General features: G+C 42.5%; 1 long non-coding RNA gene across 14 annotated transcripts in view; it reads left to right on the top strand.

The window, feature by feature from the left end:
- The first annotated feature begins 898 nt into the window (after positions 1-898).
- The window catches only part of LOC121075963, a 32,936-nt gene continuing 13,175 nt past the window's right edge, over positions 899-20,659 (top strand). For 10 of the 14 annotated variants that reach the window (XR_005823287.1, XR_005823286.1, XR_005823278.1 and 7 more), the window contains exons 1-4: positions 5,068-5,190; positions 6,265-6,344; positions 15,627-15,720; positions 18,736-18,802. This is a non-coding gene — a long non-coding RNA (uncharacterized LOC121075963). Of the gene's footprint in view, positions 937-5,067; positions 5,191-6,264; positions 6,345-15,626; positions 15,721-16,076; positions 16,250-18,735; positions 18,803-20,659 lie in introns of those variants that run through there. The other 4 variants (XR_005823273.1, XR_005823285.1, XR_005823283.1 and 1 more) reach the window with 4 other exon arrangements.

Here is a 20,659-nt window from a genome sequence, read left to right as displayed (position 1 = left end):
TTCTTTTGTTTCATTTCTTTGAAGTGTCTGTTTCCTGTGTGTGGTGAACTAGAATAAAAATACAGTGACACAAACATGATTATGTTCCTGTTGTGGAAAGTACGCTAGAGTTTTTGCTAGTATACCTAACTTCTCTGCTAGTAACAATTTTTTAAAGGTAGACTAAGCATAGGACAAAGTGCAGGTCTGGGGAGGTGAGGGGAAACATGGAAGCGATTAGGCAGTCCTGGTCAGCATGATCTCAGCACATTCGCCATCTGATCTGAGGTGCCAGACACCTTATGTATCTTGTTGTTGTTTGTGGACTGGGTGATTCGGCTTCATCATACAGGCTCTTAAGTGGGTGCCTGGTTAAGATTTTGGACATCTTTGTGATATGCAAGTATGTGTTTAGTTGTTGTTGCATAGGGGATTGATGCATTTCCAACAGAAAAATTTCCTAGCTGTAACTTTCATTTTCACAATATTGAGAGTTGGCTTAAGGATTCCAGTAAGCTTTAATGCAAAGCATGAACTTGGTCTCGAGTTACTTTTTTATGCATCTGAACTGGATTGGCCATGACTCTTACTGGAACAGCAATGCTAACAGATGTTATCCCTTGTGTAATTTCCAAAGACAGCCACACTGTTTGACACTTTATAATAGTAAAAACAAAACCAGATCATGCTAAGATATTAGCCATCTTAAAATTGAATGTAACACAGCTATATGGATGGAGACTTTTCTGAAGTCAGCTCATAGAAACTGATGGGAGTTATTAGAGCAAATTACTTTGGGGGCAATAATCATGTTTGTTTTGCAGATTTATGGACTGACATAATAGAGAGCTGTTCTCATGAGTCATTCCTGTTTATCAGGAACAAATAAATAAAGTATATTCTTATTCTATATAGCAGCTGCCTTGCACTTGGACAGCTGTGACTGGAGTTCTGAAGGTAGCTTTTTCATTTTTCTGATACAGTGATGATACATAGCACTCAAAGTAACCACAGATTTGTGTGTATATTTGTGGGGGGCCAGATTTTACTGAAGTATTTTCCAGATTTGATCTCTGAAATGCGAGTTTTCTTTTGTCTTCTGGTAATTTTCTGGTGCTGTCCATTGTCAGCCAAAATTCCAGACTAAATAGACTATTTCTATATTTGTTTGACCACACTTGGTGTGGTATGTCGATCAGAAAGTTGTTTGGCTTCCAAAATACTATTCTGGTTTAGAAAAGAAACTGATCCTGTTCCGAGCAGACAGGATTTTATCTTCTTCTAAAACACCAACCCAAATTTAAATACAGTTTTTTGTTTTGGTTGGCTGCATCACCTGTCAAGTGATCAGTGAGAATTGCATTTGAACAGAGTAAACCATGCAGAAAGCTTATTATTCTGGAGTACAGGAGTAGCTGGACTTGAGATTTCTCTGCAGACACTTTCTTAACATCTGTAGGAGAGGGCAAAGAGAGAGTAGTACATCCAAATGGCATGCCTAAGAGGGGAATGTAAATTATCCTTTCTGTTTATCTGCCTTTAAAACCTGTCTGCTAAACTTAGCATTCAGATACCACGGTGATAGGTGCATTATAAATAATATTATCTTTTTACAGTTTTAGTCAAAATAGAATGTGTCCTCACTTACCCTTTCCAAATTTGTCCATAGGCTATTATTATATAAGAAGAATAAAAGGAAGAAATAGCTACAGAGACTTAGAAAGTTGTTGAGTTTATCAATTTTTAATGAAAAGATCTTACTAAGCATAAAACTCTCCCCGTTCCTCCTGAACAAGTGACATAGACAACATTAAATTCAGAGAAGCCTGGCTGCTGCTACAAAATAGGTGGGAAACTTCCAGTTCATACCATCCTGATGCCCTCTGCATCTTGCCAGGCTAAATGTGCTGCAGTGGGAAAGGTTTATAATGGTTAATACAGGAACAGTTTATCCATAACAGGTGGCCTTGGGTTGATGTTGGCATCGTGTGCTCAGGCACACGCTGAATAAACTTACTTATGCCATTTTAACAGGCTAGCATCTTTAGATTAGTAAGAAATAGTTGCTTGTTGACTCTGCCTGAGTTGCTTTGCTATTTGCGTTTTTCCAGTTTTGGAGAGAATACTTTTTGCCCATAAATCTTACACTGTTCTGAAATCTGGTAAATATAGCAATGCAGAACTGGTGTCACAGCCAGCAAACAAAAGCTAAGGATGAGATGAAGAGAGCTACAGTGTTACTCAAAGAGCCCGATTCCTCAGTCTTCCAACACTTTGATACAGGCAACAGACTGGGAGACCACTTGTGTTATGTTTGGAGGTGCAAGATAGCCCTCTGGCCACCTACCTCCACAGCTGTATATGTGAAAGCGAGTAATTGATCAAGGGTGGTGGGCTCTTGTCTGCACAGTGGATGCTTTTGCAGAAAAGATGGCTAGTTCTTGATATTGAATGTTTTTCTGTATTGTGCCTTGCCAACATACTTAAGTTTGTTCCCCTTTATTATAACTGTAAGTGGGATAGATGTCTCTCATCCCAGCACTGGTATGGTTACACAGCAATAACCTGTGTCATATAACTTCTCTGAGCAGAGGAGGAGAAACGAGTAGTATAAGAAGGTGCTTGCCCTGTGATGACTGGCAGCTTGGCAGGAAGGGGGAACAGTCCTGCGGTAACTTTAGAAGCACTCTCAAGAAGGATAGTGGCCTTGACCGACACCTGGTGAGTTTCAAAAGAGCCAGGGCGGACTTGGAACAGGGAGGAGGGAATAAGCAATAGGAACTTTGAAGACTGTAGCCTGGGTTGGGCAAGGGAGTAACTTTGTTGTAGAGAGGAGTGGCAGGTTACTTCGTAGCTGTCCTCATTGGCCAAATACATGAAGTAAGCTCTGTCTACTAATTCAGACCATCAGTTAGAGCACTTCTCTATGAGGATATTTCTGTCTGAGAAGGACTGTGTTGTTAATTGCTTTGTCATGGAGGGCTTATTGGGTTTACGTGGCAAGGTTTTGATAGCAGCAGGGATGCAGGGGTGGCTTCTGTGAGCAGAGCCCAGCAGCTGCCCCATGTCAGACCAGAGCCAGCTCCAGCCAGCTCCAAAGGGACCTGCCGCTGGCCAGGGCCGAGCCAGGGAGCGACACTGGGTGGGCCTCTGGGAGAACAGATACAAGAAAGGGGAAAAAAAAATGCTGGGCAACAGCAGCTGGGAGAGAGCAATGAGGAAATGTAGAGAAGCAGCCCTGTAGTCCCCAAGGTGAGTGCAGAAGGAGGCAGGAGGTGCTCCAGGCACACAGCAGCAGTTCCCCTGCAGCCTGTGGAGAGGCCCCTGGTGGAGCAGGTTGTCCCCCTGCAGCCCGTGGGTCCCATGGTGGAGCACATCTACACACTGCAGCCTGTGGAGACCTTGTACAAGCTGCTGCCCATGGGGGACCTGTGCTGGAGCAGTTTGCTCCTGACAGATGGACCCCATGGTAGAGACCCATACTGGAGTAGTTCCTGAAGAGCTGCTGCCTGTGGGAAGCCCCTGCAGGATCAGTTTGGGAAGGATGGCATCCCGTGGGAGGGACCCCACGTGGAGCAGGGGCAGAGCATGAAAATGAAGGAGTGGTAAATTACAAAGCGTCAGGGACTGACCACAGCCCCCATTCCCTGTTCCCCTGTGCCACTCGGGGGGAGGATGTAGAAGAGGGTGAGTGGGGGGGGAAGTTGTTTTTGGGTTGCTTTTAGTTCTCACTGCTCTAGTCTGTTCTAAATAGGCAGTGAATTACATTAAACTTCCTTATGCTGAGTTAGTTTTGCCCATTGTGGTAACTGTTGAATGATGTCTCTGTCCTTATGTCAGTCCACAAGGGTTTTTTCATGCTGTTTTCTCCCCGTCCTTTGGAAGAGTGGGACTGAGAGCCAATGTGATGGTGCTGAGCTACCTACTGGTGTCAACGCACCACCAAGGGAGAGAAGTATACCTCTCAATTAAGTTCCTCAACTGCTACATGAAGAAAAATTTTTATAAACTGTAGTTTTGTTGTCAACTCCTTATCACTTATGTGGCTTTCTGCTCTATCCTTGACCAGTCTGAAAAAAGAACTAGTCTTGTAAAATCTGGAAAATACCATTTTTCACCTACTATCAAGTACAGTCTTCAGGGTGGTGTTTTTTTGTTTGTTTGTTTTGTTTTATTTTATTTTATTTTCTTCTTCTTCTTGTTGGTTTTACTTTGAGGCTGTAAGAAAGTTGGAGATTGTCCAGGTTCTTAAACTTGAACCAAGGAGGTGAAGACCCAAAGACCAAGCCGCTTGTTTGTTCAAAGTGAGATACTATTACTAACAGTTCAAAGATGCAAGTTGACCGCACAGTTTTTGGCACAGTTACCATTTTAGTTAACAAATCTGCGCACCTGTGGAGAGTCTGAGGAGCTGGTAATAAAGATTAATGAAATAAAATGTTAAACACAATCCCCAGCAGCTTGCGTTTCTCCTTGCTCTTAGCTGGTGAGCAGCTAATGAAATGGAAGTGTGTTTACATCTGACACTGGGCTGTATGTGTACTAGTGGAGTTGATATTTTCCATGGAATACAGATTGTTGGCCAAATTTTAGCAACCTGCCAGCATGCTAGACAGATGCCTGGATTTAGTTAGCTCTCAAACAGCATTGCTCACATTTTAGGTATCTAAGTCTATAAATTCTGGTCAACAACAGATGCCCTAGGCAATTAATTGCGGTTTATATAGAGATTAGGTCTCATTCTTATAGCCATTTTATAAAAATTCAACCTGAGTCTGTCCTGATGTACAAAATAACAATCGGATACGATGTACTCTAATCTGTATTCTCTTCAGTCCACCAGCATGAATACAATTCAGCTGATATATGGGTTATCTTGAAACTTTCACCTATATTCTTTTTATTTTTACCATGTAAATGCGTCTGCTCATCATGTGTTCTTGGACAGTCCCTTTCATACCAGAACTGTAAAGTAAGGGGCCACTTGCATGGTATTTAGCAGGCAGACACAAGCTTGCTCTGCCTGTGCCTGAAGCCAGATGGATGCTGGCCAGCTCTGAGCAGAAGCCATGCAACGCAGAGACGAACCTCCGCTAACGCGCTCTTCTTGGAAGCAGGTTATAGTATTTCAGGCCATTCAAGCACACAAGCACGATGCTGGCTTACAACATGGACCTGCAAAAGCATGACATCCTCTGCATAAAATCCGAGGTCTGAACTTAAACCACTCCTGTTGCTGGTGTTGGGATGAGGCTACTATGCAAGGCAAATTTCTGCTCTGCCTCATTCAGTTTCGATGGATCTGCTGCCCCTGTGATATTAACCTTAGGGCATCCTGCCTTTCCCTATTTTAAATTCTTTTCCAGTTATGTGACACTTGCTGATTTTAACTGACATGGTTAGGGTTCTCATCCAAGATTTAACATACAGAATGAATTTAGCCCTTGGAAGACATACTCTGTAAGTGACCAGGCTTCCAAAAGAGAAAGTAGTGCAAGGAAAATCTGTTTCTGTTGTTTTCTGTGTCCAGCCGTCCTGATGGTGCTGCCTCTTCAACAGAAGTGGCAAAAGCCTTTCTTTGGAGGGATCAGAACAGCACGCCTTATGTTCTTTTGAAGTACATATGTTTGGTTTTGTGTTGTTTTTTCTGAGTAATCCATTGTTTTGTTCTGTTTGTTTCCCAGAATCTGCTAGCTGTTGTTTTATCTTCACCTGCTTGCAAAAAAAAAAAAAAAAAAAAAAAAAAGCTTGTAAGCCTTACTGAAAACTGGACTGAAAATAGTTTCTGAAAACTGGAGCTCAAGTTGGACTAGGTTCAGTGACACAACTAATATATAGCTTTCATTCATTTGGTGGCACTGCTTCTCTTCCCCTTCTGTGACAGCTTGGGTGACGTCTTCAAAAGATACGACTGAGAGGGGAATATAGCAAAGATCTATAAAACTAAGTGACATCAAGATGAGTTCATGCTCTCTCCTAGTACAGGAAGTAAGGGTTTAACATGACATTCTCAGGGTTATTCAGGATTGAGTATGGGATGTTTTATCAACTTGTCATATGTTCTAGTTTCACTGAAAGAGTTTGAGAATGCATATTATTCAGTGGAGGCAGTAGCTGTCCTTTCATTTTCATGGAGCAGTGAAGTAAGGGGCTGAGAGTTTGTTGCCATTCGTCCAATACCAGAGTTTGCACGTGAGGTATTGAAAGTTCAGGGATGTGCAAGAATGTTTCCTATCTTGCAAGGGGAATAAACTTATCTTGCCTTTTTTTTTTTCTTTTTCCCAGGTATCTTGCTGCTAGTAATGAACTTTATCTTTACAAAGTACTATGTACAGATGAAACTCCCTTGTGAAACTTCATTTGAGGTGAGTTTGTGTTTATTTACTTGCAACGGCGCTTCTGTCAACTCATCTGTCACAGGTTGAATTATGTTCCATGAGAAATCCAGGGGTTTTGAGTGAAATATTTTCTATTTCCTAGAAGAGTCCATTATAGCTCATGCGGTCATCTGTGTGAGCAGCAGTGCTTGATGTGCCTTCTGCATAGGTAGAGCAAAACAAATGAAATTCTATCCCAGACGCAGAGAAACAAAGGTTATTAAAAAATGGTGTTTGAAAGGTGCTGAGGCTTGGAAGAAGGAAAATACTTCAGAGAAACAGAAATACAAACTTTTCAGAGTTGGGCAACATGCAGAGGTGTATTAAATCTTTCACTGTTGAAAAAGGACAGGTAATATGTTTGCACATCCTTTGCAGTTGCAAAGAATTTTACTCAAACACAACCAGCAGGCTTCAGGTCAATTCACTTTTTTGCCAAGTTCAAATAACCTTGGGAGTCTGATGCTATAAAATACTTGGCACTAAAAGATTTTGCTAAAGAAAAGCTTTGCTCTAGAGGTGCTGGTATTGCTGATCGACAGGTGGGAATAGGGAGGTCGACGGATTGATGCTTTGACTCCTGTGAAAGCGTGACTTCATAGGAAATTATTAAATAGGTATTAGTTTTAGCTTCAGATGCAGATATTTATTCAAAGGCCTCCCACTACAGAATGAGGGTGCGAGGAGGGGCAGTACTCCGCTGGTCAGATGATGCAGCAGCTGCGCTGCTTCTGGCTGGAAACGCTCCTCCAGCCCAGCGGCCGAAGGACAGCGGGCAGCTCCTCGGGCAGCGCCGGCGGAGGACCAGGAGGAGGAGGAGGAAGAGAGCAGGATGGACGAGGACGAGGGCCGGGGCCGTGCCCCGCCGTGCGCCTCTGCCGGCCCCTGGCGGCGGCAGCGCGGGACCACAGGGCGCTGCCGGCGGGCTGGGCCCTGGGCCGGTACCGGGGGAAAGGGAATGGAAATGGGGCCGGGACCGGGACCTGGCTGCCCGCTGCCCGGGCTGCGGCTCCGGGTCAGGTTTGGCCCTTTGCGGGCACACGCGTGGGTGTCCTGGCCTCCAATTCTGGGAATGCCACACGGCTTTGTGTGCCTAACAGCTGGGCTTCAAAAGCCACTGAAGCAGCAGTAGAGAGGTACGTGCACAATGTCTCCTGCACGTAGTCTGTGCCCGTTTCAAGTGAAAGATGTTTCTCCTCTCTTACAGCGCAAGCACAAACACGGCACAAGAAATCCAGCGAATGTTCCAGGGTTGGATGCAGCCAGGGTGAGATGTAACCACGTGGCACAAAAGAATATGAGGAGAGGTCCAGACAAACTGGAAGTAGCTGTCTTGCATGGCTGGCAGATGTGCATTTGTTTTAATAAGTTATTGCCTGATATCCTTGTGTGTTTGTGGAACTTCACTCTATGTAGAACATAATGTGAAGGCAAGCAGTAATTAAAACAGAAATTGTGCTGGAAGCAAACCAGTAGCAAGATACAAAAACAGGGCAACAATACACAGGTATTAATACCAGAACATCCAAGTGCTTGCCACTCCAGCCTTTCTTAGTTTGAATTTTAAGTTAGGAGACAAAAACCAACTTTAAAAGACTTTGTTTTAAGTTATCAGGCTAGGAGCAATGCAGGAGATTCCAGCCCAAGATTTTCTTGTGGTGAGTCACAGCTGGGTGAAGGAGTCTCAGGAGTAGTCACAGTTCATTTAGGACTTTCTAGGTCAAAACAGCTAAGTATGTTGCACTGCATTACATCTGTCTGACCGTCCTACAGTAAAGAAACTATGTCCTTTGATTTCTGTGCCAGTTAGAGTGGTTTGCACTCTTGTGAAATCATAAGATGGGCAACTGAGTTCTCATACAGCAATGTGAGGAGTGTTTATTGGTTCTGTGCTTGTAAGTTGTCCAACACTATATTGTCACTAATTAACTCACAGAGAGGGCGAACATTACTCACTGAGAAAAAGCAGTGAAATCGAGGCAGAGATTCCCTGAAGTTCTAATGTTCTGCCTATTTTTTTTATATTATTATTTCTTTCTTCATTTGACCAGAAGAAATGTAACTTGCTCTGTGCAGTCTTTGTACAACTCAGTGAGAAAATTTTTGTAAGTGTGGCCAAAGTGAGGGTGGTGGTTACCTCAGTTGAGTTGAAGGGGCAAAAATACGAGATGGCAAAGGCAGATGTGTCTTTTTATGGGGAAGAACATGTTTGAGGTAACTTGCTTTGCAGGCTGTCAAAAAGGATACATCTGATTGGGGTCAGTGTGCTTCAAAACATAGAGAACATGATGCTGATTGCTAGAGTGTGTGCTAAACACTTCTTAAACACTACTATGTCATGATTAAGGTCAATGAGCATGAAGGAAGGGCTCTTCAATTTATTGTGGAAGATGTTAGAGCTTTTAAACTGCGGAAGACAGGAGCTGAGTCAACAAAGCCTGGAAAATAATTAGAAGCAAGGTCTTTTAAACCTGCTTAGCTGACATTCGTGGAAGCAGAGAGAAGGTAGTGAGAACCATGGTTGATTGTGAGAATTATAGCATCCCTACACCATAGGAAGGGAGTTAGCTGGAAACTGAAATTGCAGGAAGCAAAAAGAGGAGTCTGTAAGAGAAGTGGAGAAAATGGTATTCCCTTCCTTTCTCTACCATACGCTCCATGGCAAATGTACTTCTGAAGTCTTACTGTATGTGTGCAACTGGATACTGTCTGAATAAAGTTCCTGGTATTATAACATCTTCAGAAACCAATATTGGTTTCTCACTTCTCCAATTCAGATTGTTTGCCTTTGCCCTCAAAGTCTGTGCTTTTAATCCCTAATCCTGGAGATTGTTTTAAAACCTGAAGCATAAAGCTTCTTCTGTTACTACCAGTGCTTCATTGCTGCACTTTCAGTTGTGGGTATGACAGAGAACTCGGCCAGTTGGACAAGAGGTTTTGAGTGCTGAGGCATTTTGTTTGCCTGGCACTCTGGTAAATGAGGGTGTCATGCCATGGGACACAACATACCCGACCAAGTGGAGGCTGTACCGGTTTTGGAGCTGGGTGAACTGTTGTGTCAGGAGGCTGATAGTAAGCCCCAGGGAGTACAGCTTGCTGGAGTACAGCCCTGTGCTGTTTCTGCGTTGTGCTTTGTGCAGTACAGGTATAGTGAACAGTCTGGTCAATAAAAATCCTTTTATTACCCTTGAATATGTTAAAAGAAAAAACAAAACATTTGAGATTCAAAAATGTCTTGGAATAATAGAAACGAGTAACACTTAAAGATACGAGTCATTTTGAAATGGCGAAAAAGAAGGCATTATGGAATCCTTTGTCATGCTAATGTCTTGGCACACACAAGCAAGCTAAAAGAAAAAATAAAAAAAAAGCAGCATTAGGACATGCCCTTCTTACCCATACTGCTGAGGGCTGAGAACACATCACAGTCAATAGTTCACACATCCTATCTTCTTGGGCTAGAAAGCTGTTGTGACTCAAGTTGTGCGCCCATTTGTGTTGCAATAAATCCTTACAATTTATACTCTTGCAGGTTGACTCACATCACTTGTTCAAGTCCAGCATGACAGCTCTCATCCCTTACCCCTGCCATAATTAACTGACCTGTTACAGGTTTTTTTAACCCTACGTGTTCATTTGATCCTCATCAGCAGAGGTGCAGTAATTTAGATTGACTGCATGCGGTTCCACAACTAGGATGAACGCTCCTTGCTGGACTTAGTGAGAAGCAGCATATGGGTGAACAGGAGGCTCTGAGACAGTGGAAAGTACATACTACAATCATTCTGATGTGTCGTTCCTTCTGACAGATTAAAGCGTCATTTGGAGTAAAAGGAAGCTCCCATTTGTGCTATGATCTGAGTGTCCCTTTTTTTAATGAATGTTTTTGCTCTTTGCAGGTTCTCCTCATCTAGGCAACAAAATGTGATTCTAGAGAGAAAATGATTAGGATACTCCTTTTCTGGTATCCCAAATCCAAAATGCAGAGTTCAGATAACAAAGCATAACCTTTGTGAGTTATGCTCTGTGTACATGCATTAAAAAATTCTCAAAGATTAAGCCTAAAAATTGCTAGCATTTGGTAGTTATAAACTCAGGGAATCCTGAGCTACCACAAATTTTTATTCAACCTAAAGTAACAAAAACAGATTCAAGCTTCATGTTAGCAGAGTTTCTCTCACTTAACTTCTTTCTTTAAGGTTAGCCAATTCAAAAGACAAAACTGATAAAAGCATATCTGGATCTGAAAGGAGGAGGTTTTTTCACTTTGAATTTGACTCTTTTTTAGCTTATTTCAGTGATTTATTTTACTTTTAAACTTATTCAAGGCAGAATAAATATCTGTCTAAAACCTGATACTCATAATACTGTTAGGGTACCATGAAATATTTTACTGTCACAAATACAGACTGATCTGTGTTTGTCCTATTACCTTCCCAATAGCCAACAGTGGTCCTTCCTGTATGTTAGACTGCTATGTGTTACCTCAGTCTTTACGAAGAAATCTTTTAGGCTTTCTGAAGTATGTTTGCTTTTGAGTCTTTTATCTTTCTCTTCTGTCCCAAAAAGTGAAAGTGGAGAGAGAAACAGAATTGGTGAAAAGAAAATAGCATGGGACCTTCTACACAGAAGAAGCCATCTTTAAAAAAGGGAAGCTGTAGTAAGTCTACTCCAAAACAAACAAACGAAAAAGACAGATGTTTGTTTTTATTTGTTTAGTTTTTTAAGAAGTGCACTGTTGAAGGAGAAGTCTCACATGTTTTCCCAGCAGCCATAAGGTGTTGCAGTAATGGCATTAGCTGATCAACTAATATACAGATATGTTGCATTCAAGCTTATGTGTCTTTCAGTCTCGCAGTTGCTTAGTCAGATGGCAGTCTATTTTTATCCAAGGTTTGTCACCAGATGGGATAAAGGGGCTCATCTGACTGACAGGAAAGCTTAAATTTTTCCAGGGCTGTCGGGAAAGCATTCTTGTAACAAGGGGAATCCTTGCTATATGCCATTTCCCAAACAGAGGACTGACCAGAGATAAGACTCTTAAGTAAAAGGATCAGCTTTCTTTACTCAGAAGCTACACAAGAATGGTATACCATCTGCTCTCCTTATTGTTCTTAAAGGATAAATGAAAACTGCCGTGAAGTTTGGCCAGATTTTCTCCTTTATTCTTTTTAATAAGCTCTTTTGCTGGCATTGCTTTATAGGTAGTTCAGCATGCAGTTTTTAAAGACAGTTATTAGTTGTACCACTTGCTAGCTTGCTTCAAGCTAACATAATGGTTACTGAGACACAAGTTGAAGTACCTAAATATGTAGGTGAACAAAATAAATTGTGGAGAATTTTCTAGATGTAATACAGAAGAGAGGCAATACATGCCTAGTAGCTGACAGGATCTTTCATAAATCTTTATTTGTACTCCACAATGAAGGCTTAAGGTGTTTCTCTTCTTTGTTTTATGTTTATTGTTGGCCAGCTTTGTAGAGTTTTGCTGAGTTTTAATTTTGCTCATTTATTGAAATTCAGTTGTACAACAACTGTGTGAACCTTCCTAAGTGCTTCGTTCTGCTTTTCAGCACCCAGAAGAGGCACTAATGTTATCCCTGTCTAATTATTAGAGGAGCAGAATTAATAGGTCAGGAAACAGGCATGCAGATCTGAATTGGTTGTCCCGTCATGAATGCTTGTAGCCCTGTACTCCTGTTGATTGTAGTGGTGAAGAATTGGTGTTGACTGTAGTTGTAAAAGTACTTCAGCCTGAGACGTGTTTAGAAACTCCTTCACTCAGTAACTTGACCAGGATAACCTAGAAAGACTGTGACAGAGCTAGGGCTGTATCCCAAAACTTCTCACCTAATTACAAAAGCATTGTGGGATTTGTTTGTTTGTTTTTAAATGTCAAAAACTTAACATGATTATCAAAACCAAATGCACAAGGTCAGAGCTAAATTCAGAATATGAGAATTGTGTGTGTGTGTATGCACACATATATAACTGTGAAAGGGATACAGTTTTCCATGTTGTTATGAAGAAGTTAAATTTCCATTTCTTATTTTCTCAATGGGATTCTTGGGTTTTGGTCAAGTGTGGGTTTTTTTTTGTTTGTTTGTTTTGTGGTGTTTTTTGCTTTTTTGTTTTCTTTTAAGTTAGCAGCAACTCTCAAGTTCTTATCTCTTGAATTTGCAGCTGAGCAAGTAAAGTGAATATTTGGCAATACCACTCATGTCTGCTTGCAGGGGTGCAGTGAGGAATCATGATTAAAAGTGGTTCAAAGAGCTGATTTGAAAGGGGACAGGGATACCTCCACAAGCAGCTGTGGGCAAGATGGTTACCAAGTAGGGTAATTACCTTATCAGTACTGTGCTGAATAGTCCTGAGGAGGTGAGGTGAGTATAGAAAGACCAGTTCTGACTTTGGCTGTCACAGTCAAGAGTATTATAGGACCATAAGGAAAAATGGCCACACTGATAAGGAGAGATTCTAGAAATACAAGGAGAAAGAAACAGCAAGTGCAGGCTGGAGAAGAGAGGGACACAAAGATGCTGTGGTCAGCGTCACAACCATGGTATCACTAAAGAAGAAGAATCTGAGCTTATTTTTGCCCATGCTGTCTGTATATAAAAGACTTAAAGAATATCTGAAAAAAATGATAAAGTCAGGTTAGGATACAGAACTCAATAAAAGACCAACTAAAACCTGATTAATTTGTTTGTGCATGCTTTGTGTGAATTGCATTCGAGGCATGTGAGTAGGTAAAATTTTTGAGAGAAGAAGACCCCTTTGGACCTTACAGAAGTAAGAATCTAATCCACTAGGGAAACTTCCAGCATAATGTGTGTGTGTGCGTGCATACGCTAACTTTCAGAAGCTTTGTCCCCTTTGGTCCTTGTTCTTTTCTCCATTTCAGAGAACAGGATGGTGCAAACTTGCTGGCTGTAATAGTGCTGTGTGTGTACAAAGTTATGTTTTTGTACAGGTATTACAGAGACTTTTATGCTCCATAAACCCGGTTTTATACAAGTGTTTCTGTACCTGTGGCTCATCAATATCATGGTAAGTGTGTGAAGAACGTAAGCAAGAATTGCTCAAAAGCAGCTGAGGACAGGCAGTGAAGGCTAAAGCAGCTTGTTAGTTCTGTGCAGTCAGCTGCATCAGAGGTGCAAATGAGGACAAGAATGAAGTACACTTGCTTGTGCCAAAAGGCTCTGCTGCCAGATGCCTTCACGAGTGGCCACTGCCTTTTCCCTTGGAGGCTAAATTCAGGTGTCCCTTTTTAGAAAGGGGAGGGAGGCATCTGGGTTTGAGCACTCCAAGTGGGAGTGAGTCTGGGATCTGAGCGACCCCTCCAGAACCAATGCGTGATTAAATGCAGGAAAACTGCTTCTCATTTGTTGTTTGTGTTAAGTTCACCATCTGGTCACTGGACCTTGCTAAACGCCTTTGTATGCAAGATGAAGACACCCCCAGTTTCAGCCAGCTTCTCCTATTACAGATATATAGCAAGCTGGCCACCTTTCAGCCCTCCTCTTCAGTAATTAATTCAGGCTGTTCGACTTCGGCTGCAACAATGTGATCAATGACAGGCAACTAGATGTCAGGCGGGACAGCCATGTTTAAAGTAAAGACACCTGAGGTGGGACATGAGAACATTACATTAGGTATATTCAGTGTACAAGATTTAGTCAAGTCCTATTTTATGAAGAGAGGAAATGAAAAACTATGCATGTAATGTAAGGAATGCAGCTAGAAGTTGAGAAAATTAAAGGAGGGAACAAAGAATCAGAAGCTAAAACAGAAACTGGAGCAGGGAAAATGACTGCCAAGAAACAGAGAATATACTATTATCTTCCCCCTCTTTTTTTTTTTTTTTTTTTTTTAGCATTTTCTAGTACGTCTGACAGCACTGAAGTCTGCGGTTAGCTGGCTGGCTGGCAGTTGTGTGTCACTGAAAAAAAAAAAATCTGCAGTATTTATTTCACCCTCTTCCCCATACCTGGAGACTGAGCTAAAACGATCAACTGTACGCATAAAGTCTAGGCAGACTTGTGTCCATATTTTTGAGTTATTAATGAAAGGGTTCTGCAGTTCTTCATACTTTGACCTCAATAACTGAGAAAGAGGATGTCCTAGCCACAAATTGTGTGTAAACGTGTGTGAAAGTATTTTCCTTTCTCCCACTTTCCTGTTCCTCTGCAGAAAAGGAGAACAGTGGGTTTTGGAGTCTGACTGATTTCCTCGGCTATTTTGATAGCTCAAGGTATTGGTAGAAATCCCAGCTAGAGGGCTGTAAGTCAATACTGTAAAATACTGAAGAAACACATTGGTAAATGGTATTGATGTTAATAAAGATAATAGAATAGACTGTGTGGTCTGCCAGGCAGGTATGAAACAAACTGTGCCTTAGGCTGATCACAAAACCGCACCTTAGATGCATGGGTGGCTGCCAAAAAGGGAAGCTCAACCATCCTTTGTCTCAGCAAGTGTTCCTGGCCACCTTGCCAGCATCAACACCGATAAAGTCATGCGGGCAGCCAGCTGATATGATATAGCTAAAATACTTCTTGGGGCCATGTTTTTTGGCTGGCTTGGGCCCCCTGCTGCAGCTGAGCACCTAGCTCAGTGTAACCTGTGGTCATGCCATGGGCAGCAACAGGAGTGCCTAAGTGGGCACAGGGAAAGAAGGCAAAGCAGGGCTTTTTGGTTGGGTTAGCAGCCTGTGGGATTGGGCTTCTGTTACCCAAAGCTCCCACTCCTGTGAATACTGAATGCTTGAGTGATCTGTTTTGTCTGTAGGCCCCACCATAGCTTTGCTGATGGCACTTCTATTGCATGGGCAGTTCCCCAGACTGAGAGTCTTTCTCTGAAAGTGAACGTAAAAAAAGCTAGCATCTGGACCTCTCTGATTACAAAGACGGAGACATTTTTACTTATGTTTTACTACAAAGGTAAAACAAATGATCTGGATCTGGGTCCGATCTTGGTTTATGTTTGCCCAGAAGAATGTTACTGCATCCGTGGTTACGATGTACTCTCCTGCATGGACCACAAGGCTTCTAAGCATTTACTTCAGGGGTCTTTGCACTGCATGGTGGAACCACTGATGGAGTTCCCATGGATTGTAAGAGCATTTCTCTGACTTCTTGGATGCACGGTCCCAGAGGAGCTGGAATTTTATCTCTTTTTTGGGTGTCAGTCTAGTTTCAGCCAACTAGTAATTACGTTTTATCTTGTGTCAAGGGGATGGCAATTTCTTTTTTTCTTTTTTCTGGGCAGGAAGGCCAGATTAGTGCACAACTGACAAAGGGAAGCCATGCGTTTTGACAAGAGACTGGGAAGTTTTTAGGAATAACAAGGAAGATGTGTGAAGGTAAGGCTCAAATTAAGCCATCTTGCCTTATGTCTGTGTCACAAAAGCATAGAAGAATCTTAATTGGTAAGTGCCAACCAAATCCCCAAATGGGTTAAGCCTTTCTGACAGTGTCTGTCTGTTCGCTTCTTGTCCCTTTTGAAGTTCTTGAGTAACTGTTTATGCATTGCACTGAATTTGGGGGCGAGCCCCCCTAGAAACCTTGCGCATTAATTCAGACAGGACTTTGACTGCAGTTCAGAGGCTGTATAATCAACAGCATGCAAGAACTGGAAATGAACCGAGGATTTGTTACGGAGACCCAGACGCAAACGTTTTAAACTAGGGCCTGGAGTTTGGTCATTTTGAAATAACGCGAGCTGTTTTCCTTTCTGGGGGGCCAGTTTTGGCCCTGGACATTTAGTGACTAAAATGAAGCACTAATACGTATTTGGAGGAGCACGGGTAAGAATTCAAAGGTACCTGGGAAAGCACAGAAGATGGGTGAGAAATTTCCCATGGGGAGCCCGGACAGCGCACCTAGGCACAGGTAGGCTACATTGTCAGACCAGGGAGCTAGCATGGCTGGTGTACAATGAGAAAAAATAGAATCTGTAGGATGGTATTTCTGGCAGATTCTTGGTTTAACAAAGCTCTCTTAGTTATTTCCTAGCTTTGTCTTATCTGACACATGTTAATCATGCTCATAAAACAGTCAAAAGAGGAATAATAGAAAGGCTTTGGCCTGGATTGCCATGCTTTTGACCTGTAGTGTTCAAAGTGCACATGGGGTAATGAAATTAAGAATACTTACTGTTGATTTTTTTTTTTTCAATTAAGAGGCTACAAAACAACAGGTGCAGATTTACCAAGGAAACTTAAGAGATTTCTCTGATGTGATTTGTGCTCTCAGTCATCACGTGATGTGAGAGTAGCTGCATTCAGCCTTGGCCAAAAAAACACTGCTTGCTCCAGGATAAAAATAGAGCTTCAAAGAAGGCAAACGAATTGTCTTCTGACTCTTGCAATCTCAAGCTATTCAGAGAAGCTCCCATATGCCACTAACAAAAATAGGATGTATTAATCAGACAGTAAATTCTGCTGTACAGAAAGTGATTCTCAAATAAGTTGAGAAGAGGAAGCTCAGGGGATATCTGTGTCTGTTTCTATTAAGTTCAAAACTAACAGTTAATGCTTGCAGTTTTCATATAATAAAAAAATCTCCAAAGTAGCAGGGAGAAATTGGAGCAAGGGAGAGCAAATTTATAAACCAACCAGGTAACTCAAACTCTGACAGTGCTCTTGAATAAGAAAGATGATTCATGCTCAAATGAACTCGCTGAGATGTGGGTGCCGGTTACTTCAGGCTTCCTTGTCAAGGCTGATATGAGGGCTGCTAACTGAAATATTTTATAGTAGTGCTGTTGTAGCAGTGACAGTCTAAGAACACAGGCAAGATAAAGCTTGGAGGGAGAGAGAATATTGTTATACCTGTTGCTTCAGGAGGGGAAGAAGGGGTGAATAGACAAGATTTCAGTTTGAAAGCCATGAATCCTCCTGTTCCCTGAAAAAGTTCATTGCTGGAAATACGGTAGATCATGTTTTAGTTTCTGATAGTGGGTGGTAGTAGTATACTGTGCTCAGCTGTCCTCACTTCTTGCATCGATGGACCAGCTGTACTTGGGGAGACAGAGGAGTGTTCTGGCCCTCTTTGATCTCTCTACTGACAAAGACACCAAGACTTCCAGTTAGGATGGATTTGGTGTGTGAGACACAAACACCTGTTTATTTTCCATAAAGTAATAAGTCACCAGATGGTAAAGGTTTTTATCCACACTGCTCTAACTGGATTTGTACCAGTAAGTTGGAGGTGAAAGGTACCATATGGTACTGTTAATCCCTGAAGCATTCATTATTCCTAAAATAATTTTCAGCACCTTGTAGTGTTGACATCTCTCTTTCATTACTGTCTGCGCTTATTTATGTGGATAATGTTCAGATGAAGTGTAACTTGGAGTATTTGGTTTGGGTTCTTTTTATGTGAGTGTTCCTGAGATTCGGTGCCAAGCGGAACATTAATTGCCCTCGGACAGTCAGTTGGGGCTTATGTGAAATGAGTTGGAGGTCTCCTTCCAGTCTCCAATGGGTGTAAGGACTGTCTCTGGCAGCCTTGGCAGAGAGGCAAACTGCAGATAAGTTTGATAATTTGGGAAGTGATGGGTGTTCCAACGGATACTATCTGATTAATAGTGCAAACTATTGTGAACGATGGCCATTGCTTATTGTGACTGCTGGCGAGACCCTACCAGCCTGGGATTAGACTGCTCTGAGTTTCTGGGAGCAGGGCTGACTTGTGATACAGGGAGGAGACTGAAGATTAGACCCTGCTGACTGCTTGGGTGGGTGGCAGTTTTGGAGGGAGATAATAAGAAAAAGATCAGCATCAAGAGAGTTTACCTAGACCATGAGGTTTTAAGACTGGCCCACAATAAGCTCTGGAGCTGTAGGACACTTGTAGAGATTCAATGGCTTGATGTTCTTCAGACTGGTAGGTGTCCAGAGGGGGATTTCAGCCAGATTGTCGCAGGAAGTACCCTGAAGGCAACATGATGCCTATAGAACAGTACTGAAGCATGCACGTGTAGTGTGACCACAATGAGGAAAAGTATTTAAGGTGACTGCATGACCACTGAAATGGCTTCTGTTTTGGTACAGATATTGTGCTGGTAGGTGCAAATACTAGTGCCTGAATACAGGCTGTTTGGATGAACAGATCCATCTTCTACAGAATATTTCAACTGCTATTTACTGATAAGCTATTGAAATATATTAGTAAAGAAATGGAACTAGAAGCTCTCAATTCTTCTGAAACACCTTGTAGCAGGTTTTTCCACAAGTGTTTTAGTATCTGAGTTGACAAGGTGGTTGTTAAAAATAATAGGTTTAAACATTGCAGGCTGATTTAAAGAAATAAATTAAGCTTTATTTTTTTTTCTTGCCCCTTATGTTGACACTTTGAATTTATTCATTCTTTAGGAAGCAAAGACCATACCAGTTGTTGATGTCTTCTGCAGAGCGGTCGCTCCTGGAACCAGTGTGTAGGGTAAGTGCCTAAAGCTCTCGGCAGCCCTCTGCCCCAAGAGAACAGTTACCAGTCTCTGTGCTTCTGTCTGCTCTGGAGATGCTGCAAGGAGTCATCTTGGTAGCTGCTGCTTTGGTGCCGCTGTCCCTGGCAGGGAGCAGTGTCCAGCACCCTCCCAGCCTTCCCCGCCTGGAGAACCGCCTCAGCACAGCTGGGCTGCCGCGCGGTGTGCAGGACCAGGACTTGGCCTCCCTGCTCACGGGAGGGAGTGTGCAGGGGTCTTGCTGAGGGGACACTCCCTGTTGCTTGGGGTGTAGAGAAGCAGGCTGTTGCCTGCTCCTGCAGGATGCCAGTCCCTTCCAGGCTAGCAGTTGCCAGCCCCTCTAGTAGTTGCTGCAGCTGGCCTGGTTTCCCACAGCTCTGTTGCTAATAAAGGCAGTGGAGCCATTCCTAGTGTCATCCTGCGTGCTTCCCTGCAACAGGCCTAGAGCCACAGCCTGGCTCAGTGCTGGAAGCAGCCTGAGTGGCATTACAGCCTGTGTACAATAGCTTAAACAAGACGACAAATTTGCCTTCACTGAACTTCAGTATGTGCTACCTCGCACAGGACCTTGATCTGTAGACCACTGGCCTGAGTCCCAGCTAAGCTAAGTCTTCCCTTTTGTTATGATGTTGCCTGTGGTCTGCATGTGGCGTGGTAACCTTGCAGAACTGACAGTTGCTTGGCAGCCTGCGATTGCTTCTGGCTTTCCTGACGTTGTTGAGGAGAACCACAAATGTCTGTATGGTATTTTGAGGGCAGCTGCAGATGAGATTTAGTCAGTTGGAGGCCAACCAAAAACCTTGTAACTACAGCAGGCCGATATGTCGCTTCTCTATAAGCCTATATACATGGTTAATTTGGTTACCCTTTGGTGCCATAACTGCAGAGGAAGTGTAGCATCTCTGCCCCACATCAGGAGGTATAGAGGTACGGACTGTGGGCTTGCCCTTGAACTGGAATGAATACAAGAAGGGCTTTTTACATCCAGCATCTTAAATAGCTGTCGATAAATCTGCCCTGTGTCTTAGTGAGATCCTTTGCTGCATTGCTTTGGAAAAAGCTCTTGTAATATTTTATTAAAGAAAAATTGAAAATGAAGACATGACTGGACTGATAGGAAGATATTCTGTTCTCAGCCTCTGAATAAAGCAAGCTTGAATTCAGAGTGGTATCTGGAAGCTGCTACTAATAAAAGTTTTGAGATAGTGGCATGCAGGGTTGGGGTTGAGCAGTAGGTGTCTGAGTATTGCGTAATTATGAATAAGGAGCAAGAAAAATAGAAAAGCTCATTATGGAAATTAGAGGACAGCCTGTATTACGGAAAGAAAAAAAAAAAAAAGAAAGTGTTTTCTTTTTCTTTACATCTTAGTGGAAAAAATGTGGAAAGGTAGAGAGATTTCAAATTGTGACTTTTGGCAGCAGCAAGGAACTTGAGTGCTCTTCCCCTCAGCCCTCCCTCCCCCAGTTTAAAGGTATTCTTTGGCTTGGCTCTAGTTCATTCCATAGTTCATTTCAGAGGTTAGATTTTTAACTCTGGTTTTACCATGTTCTGTGTGTGGAAAACCAGAGCAGATGTTTCACTGCACATGCCAAACAGAGACAGAGTTGAAACAAGTATTTCCTAGAGCACCTTGTGTCCTCCAGTGCAAATGTCCCTGCAGGCTTCTTCTGAAGTTGGAGAAATTGTGCTCCTGTCACTGCTGTTGTGAAAACACATCTGGCATTTCTCCTATCCCTAGAAATTGTCTTTAAAAGAAAGCAGGGGTGGATTTGGGGGACAGGGGAGTGAACAGGGCTACTTTGCTTTCTGCTGCAGCATGCCTAAGGCTGCAGTT

The sequence above is a fragment of the Cygnus olor genome, chromosome 1 (assembly GCF_009769625.2).
Source record: "Cygnus olor isolate bCygOlo1 chromosome 1, bCygOlo1.pri.v2, whole genome shotgun sequence".
In the NCBI taxonomy this organism is placed as follows: Eukaryota; Metazoa; Chordata; class Aves; order Anseriformes; family Anatidae; genus Cygnus; species Cygnus olor.
The sequence above is the reverse complement of the archived record's forward strand: the minus strand, read 5'-3'. Positions and strand labels throughout refer to the sequence as shown.